Consider the following 12,153-nt stretch of genomic DNA (forward strand, 5'->3'; position numbering starts at 1 on the left):
AAAGTGTCATACTTCACCCTCTGGACCTCAGAAATACATGTTCTTCCCATAGCAAAATACATTCGCTCCACCACAATATTTCAAAAACCTTAAATCATTTTAGTAACAGTTTTAAGTATAAAATCACATCAAAATCAGTTATAGGCCTATAGTCTGTCCTGAGGCAAAAATTACCCTCTGTGGAACTGTGAAACTTAAAAAAATATATTAACTACTTCCATTAATCAAAGGAGGGACAGTCATAGATAAGCATTCCCGTTACCATAGGGAGAAACTGGAAAGGTAACACGTGTCAGAGGTTCCAAATAATTCTGAAAACCTGCAGGGCATATCCCATTAGGATTCATTGTCTGAGAGTCACCTAGAGAATCAGGGTTTCTTCTCCTTGGGGCCACATGGAGCAGCAGTCCCACCCTTTCCAAGGCCTTGCCAGGGGCCATGTTCTCAGGTCCACACTCATCAAGCATCTGGAGGCATCAGAACTCTAGGCCTCGCCCTCTGAGAACACTGGGGTGACACCAGATTCCCATTCCAAGGGAATGTGCTCCACCCTCTCTGAAGCCTGGGAGACAACACTCTTCCAACAGTGGAGCACAAGGTCCCCCTCTCCGAGCTCTGGGGCATACTCGGCCTTTCTGCACACATGGGTGAGTTCACTCTCTGAGCTCTATAATATGTCTTTAGTCCAGACCCAACTTCCATGGTACTGCCATTGCTATCATTTGCCTTCAATCTCTCCCTTTTCTGTCCCATTTAGTTCAGTGCTAGACTCCAAAGGAATTGCATGACTTTTCTGATTTACACAAGCAGAAATCAAGGGAATATTTGTGGGAATGGATATTATATTAAGGGTTTGAAATAATCATGGAAAAAACATAAGGTTGGATCAGGCCAAAGTTATTGTTAAGAGTTGACCAAACATTCTGGATTCTGTTTAGTGGCTCAATGGTTTTGAAAGGGCTCTAACAGTGTCCCAATCCTGGATCAAACAGTGGCCTACATTACCTGAAGTCATAATGTCCAAAGTGCCCTTGTATAAAGTAGATGAGGGGATCCAAAGCTTGGAGGGATAGCAATGGTGGAGTGACTTTTTCAAGTGCAACCTCCTTACCCAGAAAACATACCTTTCACCAGGACTGTGAGGAATAATTGTGTGAATACAATCCATCCTCATTGAAGAGCTCATGGTTGCTTTTCCCTGTAAGCCAGATATTACTCTGGGAACTGCTGCTAATGACCATGAATACTTAAATACAGTGGGGGTGATTACATTCCAAATTGACAGGCAACAAGTGGTGGTACTTAAACGCAAAACATAAGAGAGGCATGGCTATGTTAATGGTCAGCAGCATCAAAATAGTAATCAGTGGAAATCAGATGTGGCTCAAGTGATTGGGTTCCATCTACTGCATGAGAGGTACAGGGTTTGATTCCTTGGACCTCTTGGTGAAGGTAAGCTGGTCCATGCAGCAAGCTGGCCTGAGTGGAAAGCTGGCCCACACAGAGTGCTGGCCCATGCAGAAGTACTGGCCCATGTGAGTTGGTTTAGCAAGATGATGCAGCAAAAAGAGAGACAATAAGAGATGCAGCAGACCAGAGAGCTGAGCTGAGGTGGTGCGGGGGATTGAGCACCTCTCTCCTGTTGGAAACTGAGGCATAGTGGCCTCTCAAGAAGAGCTGTGCTGTCTCCATGGCTACACTTGCAATCTAAGGAATGTGATAATTAAGAGTTCCCGGCAAACAGGATGAAGCTGTGAAAGGCTGAAAGAAAAGATGAGCAGAAAATATTTGTGTAGTAAATAGAACACTTAAACCTTGAGATAAGATTTTCTTAGTTCCTTAAACTATGAGTAATGTTGATGGTTCTACCCATGTGGACTGGGGTATATATAGAGCCCCTTGTGAATAATAAAGTTGTCTGAGGAGTCATTACTCCCAGACCTCATGATCCCAGCTCTCTCATTCTTTCTCTTTGTTTCCTTCTCCCTTTTCTCTTTCTTTCATTCTTGATACCCTTCGGGTCCAAATCTCCAACAGGAACATGGCAGAAAACCAAGGCTGTGAAACATGTGGCCATGGGAACCCACCCTGAGGGAAGGGGCCCACAAGATGGTTGCTGGGAGAACCTCATGAGAATTCCCCATTTGGAATGAGATTTCATCTGGGATCTAGGAAAAGCCACAGATATTCTTATGGGGTCTTGCCACTGCATCCCTCATAGGAATTGGTGGGTGGGGTAACCAATCAAAACATCAATCAGCTGGAACTTCTCCCCTGAACAATAACAAGGGGTGGAGTAATTAATGGCCTAAAAAGGCAGCACAGAGCTAAATCCACCCTTTTTTCCATGTTCCTGCCCTTTCTTGCTGTGTCTGGACCAGCATATAAGTACACCTAGGGACTGGTAGACTGTAATGAGAACTTTTAATCTGTAAATCAACTCTTTTTACCCTTTTCAGACTTTTTTCCCTCTCTCTGCCTGGACCAGCCTGCAAGTATACCTGGAACCCAGAATCAGTTATTTTCTTTCTATTCTCTCATTTTCTTAAGAAACAACTGGTCTAACTTAACTGGCATGTTCTTAAATTCTCTTTTGTAACATAGGCAAGAACCTAGAGAAAATCTGTTTGAGCAAAGGCCCAACTTGTCACATAGTGAGAATTTCTTTCCACAGATCCTTCCTGGATAACTGCATTTCCAAACCTGACTTACACTCAGATGGCTGACAGGTACCCACAAGGAAGTGAGGATGAACAACCATCACGACAAAGAGAGTCCCATCATCAGCCATATGGGATGAAGGCGCCCTCTCAATTGGAGGAGGACTGGGCATCACCATCCCAGAATCCTCAGTATTGGGGAATAAATTATGGACTAGAGTGGACTTCCTGGTATTCTACTACAGACTTATTGTGATTTTAGCAATGGAAGAAAATATGTCATTGATGTGGAGACAGGGGTCATTGGAGATGCTGAAGTCAGGGAAAGGGAAAAAGTGGTATAATATGGGAGCATTTTCAGGATTTGAAATTGTCCTGAATTACATTGCAATGACAGATACATGCCATTATATAGCAGGACTTCATTACAATGGGTCTGTGAGTTTGAGCTGAAATTTTAAAAAAACAAAACATTATTCTTGTGGGAACCTGTTGCTGTGGGTGTGATGTATTAATTAAATAATTCCCAATGTAGTTTGGACTTGGTGCATGATCCATGACTGTCACCTGACTGGCAAAAGTGTCCATGGAACAAAAAAGCTTAGAGAGTAGTGAAAGTTTACTTCTTTCTTTCCTATTTGGGTGCCCTTTATTTCTTCATCTAGCCTAATTGCCCTAGCTAGAACCTCCAGCACAATATTGAATAACAATGCTGACAGTGGGCATCCTTGTCTTGCTCCTGATCTCAGCAGAAGACCTTTCAATCCTTCACCATCGGATAACGCTAACTATAGGTTTTTCTTATATGCACTTTAACGTATTGAGAGAACTTACTTCTGAGTCTATCTTTTGTAGTGTTTTAATCAAGAATGGTGCTATACTTTGTAAAATGCCTTCTCTGCCCTAATTGAGAGTATCATGTCATTTTTCTTCTACAATTTATCAATATGGTTTATTATACTAATTGATTTTTTATGTTCAACCACCCTGGCATACTTGGTATAAAACCCATCTGATCATTTTGTATAATTCTTTACTGTGCTTTTTGATCCAGTTTTCACATATTTTGTTGGGGATTTTTGAAAGTGTATTCATTAGAGACTGATCTGTAATTTTCTGGGTTTTTTTTTTTGTTTTGTTTTTTTAGTATCCTTATCTGATTTTGGTATTAGTGTGATGTTGGTTTCATAAAATGAATTTAGTAGAATTCATTTCTTTTCAATTTTTTTTTTTTTTTTTTTTGAAGAACATGAGTAAGATTGAATGATCTATAAAATTCACCTGAAAAGCCTGATCCTGGGCTCTTCATCTTTGGGAGGTTTTTGAAGACTGTTTCAATTTCTGTACTTGTGTTTGGGATGGCAAATAAAACACCTTGTTTGCATGCTGATGGGAATATGCCAGTAGAATGAGAAACTTCAATGACATAAAAATGAAAGGAAGGAAATTACGAAATTTAGCCTTGGAGCAGGAAAGAGGAAATGGAAGCAAATGGACCCATAGATATACTTGGTGCAGATAGGAGCTGCATAGTTTACATCTGCTAACAGGAAGTAAGGGTAAGTGGGTTCAGAGGCTGGTTGGTGTGTGTCTCTGAAAGTTCTCTTTTTTATACAGGCATGTCTATCTGCTGAGTGTGAGAATGGGAAAGGAGAAATGGAGTGTTTGAGGAAAAGCAGCAGGTGTGGAATGGTCCCATGGGAGACAGGGAGAGTCAATGTGAAGGGTGTATAGTATGATTATAAGGTAGCATTGGGGACCCACTTGATATTGATGAACATGAATCAGATGTAAGACCAGCCAGCATTTGTGCATTTCTACCACCCCCATTCAATCACATGGATACAGCACAGAACATGTAGAAAGTTTCCAAGAAAGCATACCTTGAAGCAGCAGAGGGGCCTGAATTTCAAAAACCTAGGACATAGCAACATCATAATTGCTTTGCATTCATTTAGAGTATGACTTGCTTTTAATTTCTTCTATTTTTTCTTTTTTACCTTCATACCTTTTGACCTTTTCATGGTGACACACTCAATTGGTGACGTTAAAGAATCTCTTTGAAAATGTATGTCCTATTCAAGAGTTTATTGTGAGCTATGATCTTGGTGTTGGTCTTCAATGTTTTTCAGAAACAATTTTTCCCCCATTTTGTTCAATTTTCCTATAATAATGCATGATATGTCTGTTGAGCAATGGTATTTGTTACCAGAAGGCATTCTGGATATGTAACTAGTTGATGCTTGGAACTTCTCTTCAAATCTACAGCTGGAGAGAGACAGGCAGATGTTTACAATTCTCATTCTTGTTTCCACATTTTTTCCCCTTAACCAATGTTAATAGTAGTAATTATTATAACTAGCTGGTTTGAGTGATTTTCAATTATTTTCTAATTTTATATTCCTTTTTCCAGAGATATGAAAACTGCAGTTTAGAGCAATTAGGCCACACTGACATATACTCACAAAACTTTTGTGTTATAGAAATGAGATTTAAATTTTTTTTATGCATTGCATAATCATATTCTCTTTATAACCATTCCATAACACTCTTTGCCCATAATTAGACAAAACCATTAAATTCATGCTCTCCTCTGTCGTACACACTAGTCTCATTATGCTTCTTTAAGGGTTAGCCTCTAAGTTCTTGGCCAGAAGCAGAATTTGGCAAAATGTCCTACTGCTACTTTCCTTGGTTACCTAATGTTGTTTCCCCTTGAGTAATTTTTTTAACTTCTTTTATTGAGTACATATATCCTCATTTATCATTTTTCACAAATATGTTAAATACCAATTTTATTTTTCAACATGAGTCATTTTTCCAAATTTTTGTCTTGAATGAGAATATATTTTTATGTTACAAAATTAACAAGTCATAACATATAATGATAACATTGTTTACATCCAAGTCTTTTGAATATCTGACCGTATCACTATATCAGGCATGAATTTTCACTGTGAGGTATAATTTTGCAGGAAATTGATGAGGATTTTGTCAAGATCTTTATGGATAAAACAAACAGCTTTTGAGATGTATGTAGGTGACACTTGATTCAAGTTTTCATCCACTTTTTTTTTTAGATTTTGAAAATGATGAATGATAAATGATGAATTAGCATTTTATAAGCAGATGCAGTGATTAAAATGAAGTTAAAATTTAAAACATATACCCCCAATACATTTAGTGGATTATGGCAGGATATATAAGATCCAGTGTTTGACCCTGCAATATCATTAAGGACACCTCAAAATCCCAAAAATGCCCCCACATCACATCTCTTCTACCCTCTCCCTGCCCTCAGCAAATATCTTGGCCACTTTCTCCACCTCAGTGCTAAAATTTCTTCTATTACTCGTCACAATAATCTACTCTAGTCCATATTTTATTCCTCCATTCCATGGACCCTGGGATGGCGATGTCCCCTCCACCTCTAGATCAAGAGGGGGCTTAGATTCCACGTGGATGATGGATGCAATTCCTCTGCTTACAGTTGTAGGCATTCTTGATTCCCTGGTGTGGTGGTTGACCATCTTCACCTCCCTTTTAGCTGACCTGGGTAAGTCCAATGAACCAGTGAGTAGGAGGTACCACTCTGCTGAGGCTCAAGGCCCAGCAGGCACGTGGGCAGTTCGGAGATTCAAGTCTCCTGAGTATGGACCATCCCTAGTGCCAACCACAGTTTCAGTAAATAGGACAAGACTCCATTCATTTCCTTGTACTCTTGTGTAAAGTTTCAAATCATTTTCAAACCTTAAAGTTGAAAAATTCATACTTTTCAAATCACAAGAAAACTTCAGCACCTCAGAACTGTAATGAAGTTTAACCTTTATAGTGGAGTTTCACGTGGGATGCAATTTAAATTTTTTTATTTATAATTGTAATAAATTATACATAAAATAAAATACATTTTAATCATTTTAATTGGAGAATTCTTTGATATTAAGTGCATACATAATAATGTGTAAGTTTCACCACAATGTATTTTGATTATTTTCTTCATTATTATTATTTTTAAAGAAACTTTAGGTTACCTACATGTTACATCAATATAGGATATTCCCATATATCTCATTCTCTCTGCCTCCCACAATTTTCCCCATCAACATCTTTCATTAGTGTGATGTATTTGTTACAAATGAGGAAAACATTGAAGCATTGCTGCTAACCGTGGTCTGTAGCTTACATTATGGTTTACACATTGCAACATACAATTTTACAAGTTTTGAAAAATATAATACCCTGTATCCATCATTACAACATCATGCAGAACAATTCTAATGTCCCCAATATGCCCCATGTTATTTCTATTCTTCTTTCTCCTTTCTCTCAGAAACTCTGGTGATGACTGTCTTTATGTCAGTGTTATGTCTTCTTCCATTATGAGAATAATAATGAATTTACTTTAGTGTGTAGTTGCAATCCCCTCTTATGTTTGTTCATTCTTTAATCTTAAGGATTTTAGGATGGTGATGCCACCTACTTCTTACTGAGAGGGAGCTTAGACCCCATGGGGCAAATGGGTGGAACTGTCTTGTTTGCAGTAGTAGACACTCTCTTTTTGGGGGGATGGGCGTTGTCCATCTTTACCATCTTGTTAGTTGTCCTGGGTGAGTCCAATGAATAGAAGGGTAGGTGTTGGCTGAAACTCTGCTGAGATTCAGGACTCAACTGGCATATTAATAGCCAGAAGATGTACGTCTCTGGGACACATTAACAGGTATAGTGCTAATTAAAAGTAAAAGGGTCATAAAAATCATGTGTAGGAAACTTAAGCCTGAGTCCAACTCTTATACATTGGGCGATAGGTTATCATATCCTCCAAGGTGAGGCCTGCTAAAGGAGTGCCAGTTTCCTGGGGTTGTCTACCCTGGCTGTAGTTTCCAGTGGTCTCTAGAGTCCTCAGGAACACCTCTTCTTGAGGCACCATTTACTATGGCAGTCAGTGAGATCCTCATAAAATATGCATAAGTTTAACCATTGGAATCGTCTCCAGACTTACTTTGAAGTATCTTAGCCAAAAAACTCATTTGTAATTAATATTTCCCCCTTTTTGATCAAGGACATTTTGCAAATGCACTGCTAGTTGGTTCTTGGTAATAATCCTTCAGTGCCAGGAAGGCTCATCCCTGAGCATCATGTCCCATGCCAGGAGGAATGTAGTTACTTTATATGCTGGGTTTGGCTTAGACAGAGTCCACATTAGAGCAACAAGGTGGATTTCAGGAGATAACTTTTAGGAAATATATCATACTAGTTTAAGTTTCAATTTTGCAAGAACAAGGTCATGTGTACAAGCATCAGTATCATGCGCCTGGAGCACTGGTCTGTCCTCCTTAACCAGACACTGCCCTGCACTCTGGGGAGTCTTCCAACTCTATTAGAGAATTCAGCAGGACTCCCCAAAGTGAGAGTTCAATATTCTTTTGATTATTGTGTGTGTCTTCACCTGAAGCAACAGCCCATGACCACTTAAACATGTTCATATTCCACAGAGGCACTCCTCTGGTGAACTCCTTCCCACACATCCCCACCAAGACATCCTGTGCTAGTGATCCTTCCCTGCCATAGTTGTGAATCTTTTGTAATTCAAAATCTCCCCCCAAAACAAAGCCAAAAAAAATATAATAGTAAAAAATACAAAATAAAAACTTAAGAATAAAATAATCATCTATATAAATGAAAAAAATAATTATGAATATTTTCATTTCCATAAGAACTGTTAACTTTTAGGTACAGTGATAATTTCTTCTGTACGTTCCCTCAGTGTCTTATTTTTTTCACTTTATTTTCAAAGAGACTTTATGTAACAGAATCACATAAAATTGGGAAACCAAAATGCATATATATAACCTAATGTTGTATATTGAAAGAGGACACAACCAAAAGAAACAATGTGTTGGTTATAATAAAGATGAATGTTTCCATTTTTCTTCAAATTTTTCATTAAATGCTTATAAAGGAGTGAGATATCTGTTAAATAGATTAATTCCAGCATGCAACTAATGTATCTGAAATTCTATCTTATCACATTGAAATTTTTATATGCTTGGTAGGAATCAGCCAGTCTGAGAGAAGCCACTCTAAGCATTTTAGGTATAAAAGGTCTAATGTGGGAAATTGTGACTTATATTACTTCTGATGCTCAACAAAGGAAGCTACATTGAGCAGGTGACTATCTCAGGCTGAGTCACTCAAGTGGTACCTGCCCAGAAGTCCCCCTTTAACTATGAGTGGCTCTTGAGCAAGGATTCTTAACCTTTTTTGTTCCACAGACCTCTTTGCCAGTCAGCTAGAAACCATGGGCCCCTTATTAAGTCCAAACTGTACTGTGTTTTATTTAATGACTATATCACACCCACATCAATACATCCCTGTAAGAATATTGTTTTTTTGAAATTTAAAAGTAAGGATCCCTGTTAAGCAACCTTACTCTAGTGGTAATGGCTTCTCCTCATCCACCATCTTCCAATGGAATCATGTGTAGTTTCTCTGTTTAGTCAATGATAACCTGGACCAGACAGGAAAGGCGTTTTGCTTCAACAATACAGAGAAGTCTGAAAAGGGGTGATGTTGAAGGTACATTGACAAGAGGCAGTGATGCAAGTTCTCCTAAGAGTGCAGCATGAAGGCTCCAGGTTGGTGTGTGGTTTCCCTGCACATGGAGATTCAGGGTTCCTGGAGTCTTCAAGGCAGTGTCTCCATTTAGCATATGGTGGCTGGAAGGATGGAGATGGCATTTTCCCTTCCTAATTCTCCTAGATGAGAAGTGAGTCACATCCCACTGCCTTCTCGTGACAATTGCATATAATGGAAGGGGAATGGTGATATGGCCACTTATCTGAACAAAAGTATTCAAAATTACATTACAATTAGAAAAATAAATAAGGGATATACTATACAAGGTGCAATCATCCTCAAAATAAATCATACTATTGACGTCTTAGTGTTTCTTATGTATTAATTGGTTTATTCTAATACCTTTGAAATATGCTAATTTATTCCTACTTATAAATATTAATGCTAAAATAATATCTAATTTCACTTTATGCAAAGGTATCAAACTAATGTATTAACTATTCCCTACCATCACTCTAGTCCTTAGCCTGAACAGCATGTTCTAGTCCTTAGGAACTTTGAGAGAACCTATTTTCATATAAAAGTGATACCAGTGAGTTTGCTGGTAAAACACAGTGCTGTGCATTAAGCTATAGGAGACCCTTTTGTGTTTCCCTCCTTCACAAATGGAGTGTCTATCTGAAGTTTTACAAATCTCTGTACTTCATAACCTTGCTTGTGGCTAGAAAATACTCTTCACTTTTATTTGCTTTTGTTAAAATATTTAAGTTTACTTGAATTTCTACTAGAAACTTTTCATATGCAAGTAGGAAATAAACACATTTTTCCCCAAAAACTACTTCTTAGTTCAGCTAGGAAGGAGATTTGAGAAAAGTACTTATACCATGAATATTATGAATATGTAATATTTTCTAAATGAAAGAATGAGTTCAATGAACTAATTAAGCATATATTATATAATAAATATATTTTATTATATAATAATTATATTTTATATAATAATAATATACTTCTTCATCTCTATACCAAGCTTCTCAAATTCAGATAGTAATAGTCTTTGTACTGACAATGTCTGTCACATTAATTTTTTGATCCTATAAAGTGGGAATTATTATCTGACCAGCACTTCTCTTCTCAACTGAAAATATTAATATTTCCTTGTGTGAAATGATCTTAACTAAAGCATTCTCAGCATACCAATTGACTTCCCTTCATTCTGGTCATGCTGCTGAAGTTTTAATAAAATCCACAGCATGAGCATCATCCAATAATATCACCTACCTAAAATGTAGTTTGCAATTTTACCGACATTTTTATCACATAAAAAAATAATGTTCCATAGATAGACATGCTATATCTCTCTAAAGGGTCATTACTATTTAAAGGGAAAAGAAAACATTTATTCTATGACTCTGAGGTCATGGGTTATTACTGAAGAAGATTAACCATTAGTAGCTGCTCAAATTATGACTCCTTCAGTGACTATCTTCAATTGTTTTAAAATTTGAGAACCATTAGCCAGCAATGCTGCACTGATGCAAGGCAGTAATCATATCTATGACAAAGATTATTTTAAAGATCATGTATTTCCATGCAACTTTCTTCTTCTAAAATAAGCTCAGGTAAACACAAAAGTTCTCATCTTGTAGACTGTATTGCTTTAAAATTTTAGGCAGAATATATTTTAAAGTGAATTAAAATACAAGATAGTAAAAGTGCACATTTCCATATAATTTAAGCTTGAGATCGATGTTTACAATTTCATTTGAACAAAGCTGCCTTCCCTCTGTGGATTTTTCAAGCATGTAATTACATAATGCAATTGCAATGCCAAATGGAGGTGGCACATCCAACTTCTGAATAGTCATGGCAGGCACAGTCTGAGTGGATGGGAAACTGAGAAGCACAATAACACTTGGCACGTTGTGATTGTGTGTAGGGAAACTCAAATGACCAAGGAAGTGATAGACTCCAAATAGGACCTTGCGGCAATCCTACGGGTTGTGTCTGAGTGTGTATGTGTGTGTGCAGAGACTGAGAAGAGGTTTCTTTTTCAGCTCTCTTGCTCACCTGTTCAGTCATCCAGGTAGAGTAGACTCCTTAGTTCCTTTCCTTGTGATTGACTGTCACTGACACAGTTCCTCACAACGCAATATAACATTCATAGCATGACTACAACTGGGCCAGGTCAGCTTTTGTACTTTTTAATCACTCTAGTGTTAGTTTGGTCATTGAATAAATACTACATTTTAAAATGAGTGTGGTATATTTGGCAAATAAAAAATATAACTGAGTGCAATTCATGCCATTCTTATTTTAATCTAAAATTGAGCTGAAAATATTTTTCTGTCCCTGGCACATATTTTTATTTGGTACTAGGTCTCCATGACAATAGAAAAGATAAAATTCTTAATACTTTAAGTATCTTGTTCTTTTTCTGTTACTATGGAAAAATGAGTTATTGTGGAAGATGCATAGTAAGAATTGTCCTGTCCTTTTTTCCATACATGGCAAAACATTTTGAAGACTAAATTACAGTGTAGCAGAGAAGTTATAGATATGATTATCAGGAGCATTACCGCAGATTTCTGTACCTATTAATTGGCATTGGAAAATGAAATTTATCCACCAAAGAACATTCTTGCATCCATGTAATCCATATAATTACACAGAAGAGAATAATATTGTTTTAATGACTTAGTAAAAAATACATGTTTTTATACCCAAAATTATTAGCCTATATTTTATTTACATTTACTAATGTTTAAAACACCAATGAAAATTCTGCTTACTCTGTCATGTGCCTGAGACTGCATGACAACTCTGTTACTTAATAGATTTTTAATGAAATAGCTTACATTTATTGTATATTTTTAAATTTCCTTTATTTGTGACACAAACTAATAAAGTTGTTTAC

Source organism: Dasypus novemcinctus, chromosome 2, assembly GCF_030445035.2.
Source record: "Dasypus novemcinctus isolate mDasNov1 chromosome 2, mDasNov1.1.hap2, whole genome shotgun sequence".
NCBI classification, from domain to species: Eukaryota; Metazoa; Chordata; class Mammalia; order Cingulata; family Dasypodidae; genus Dasypus; species Dasypus novemcinctus.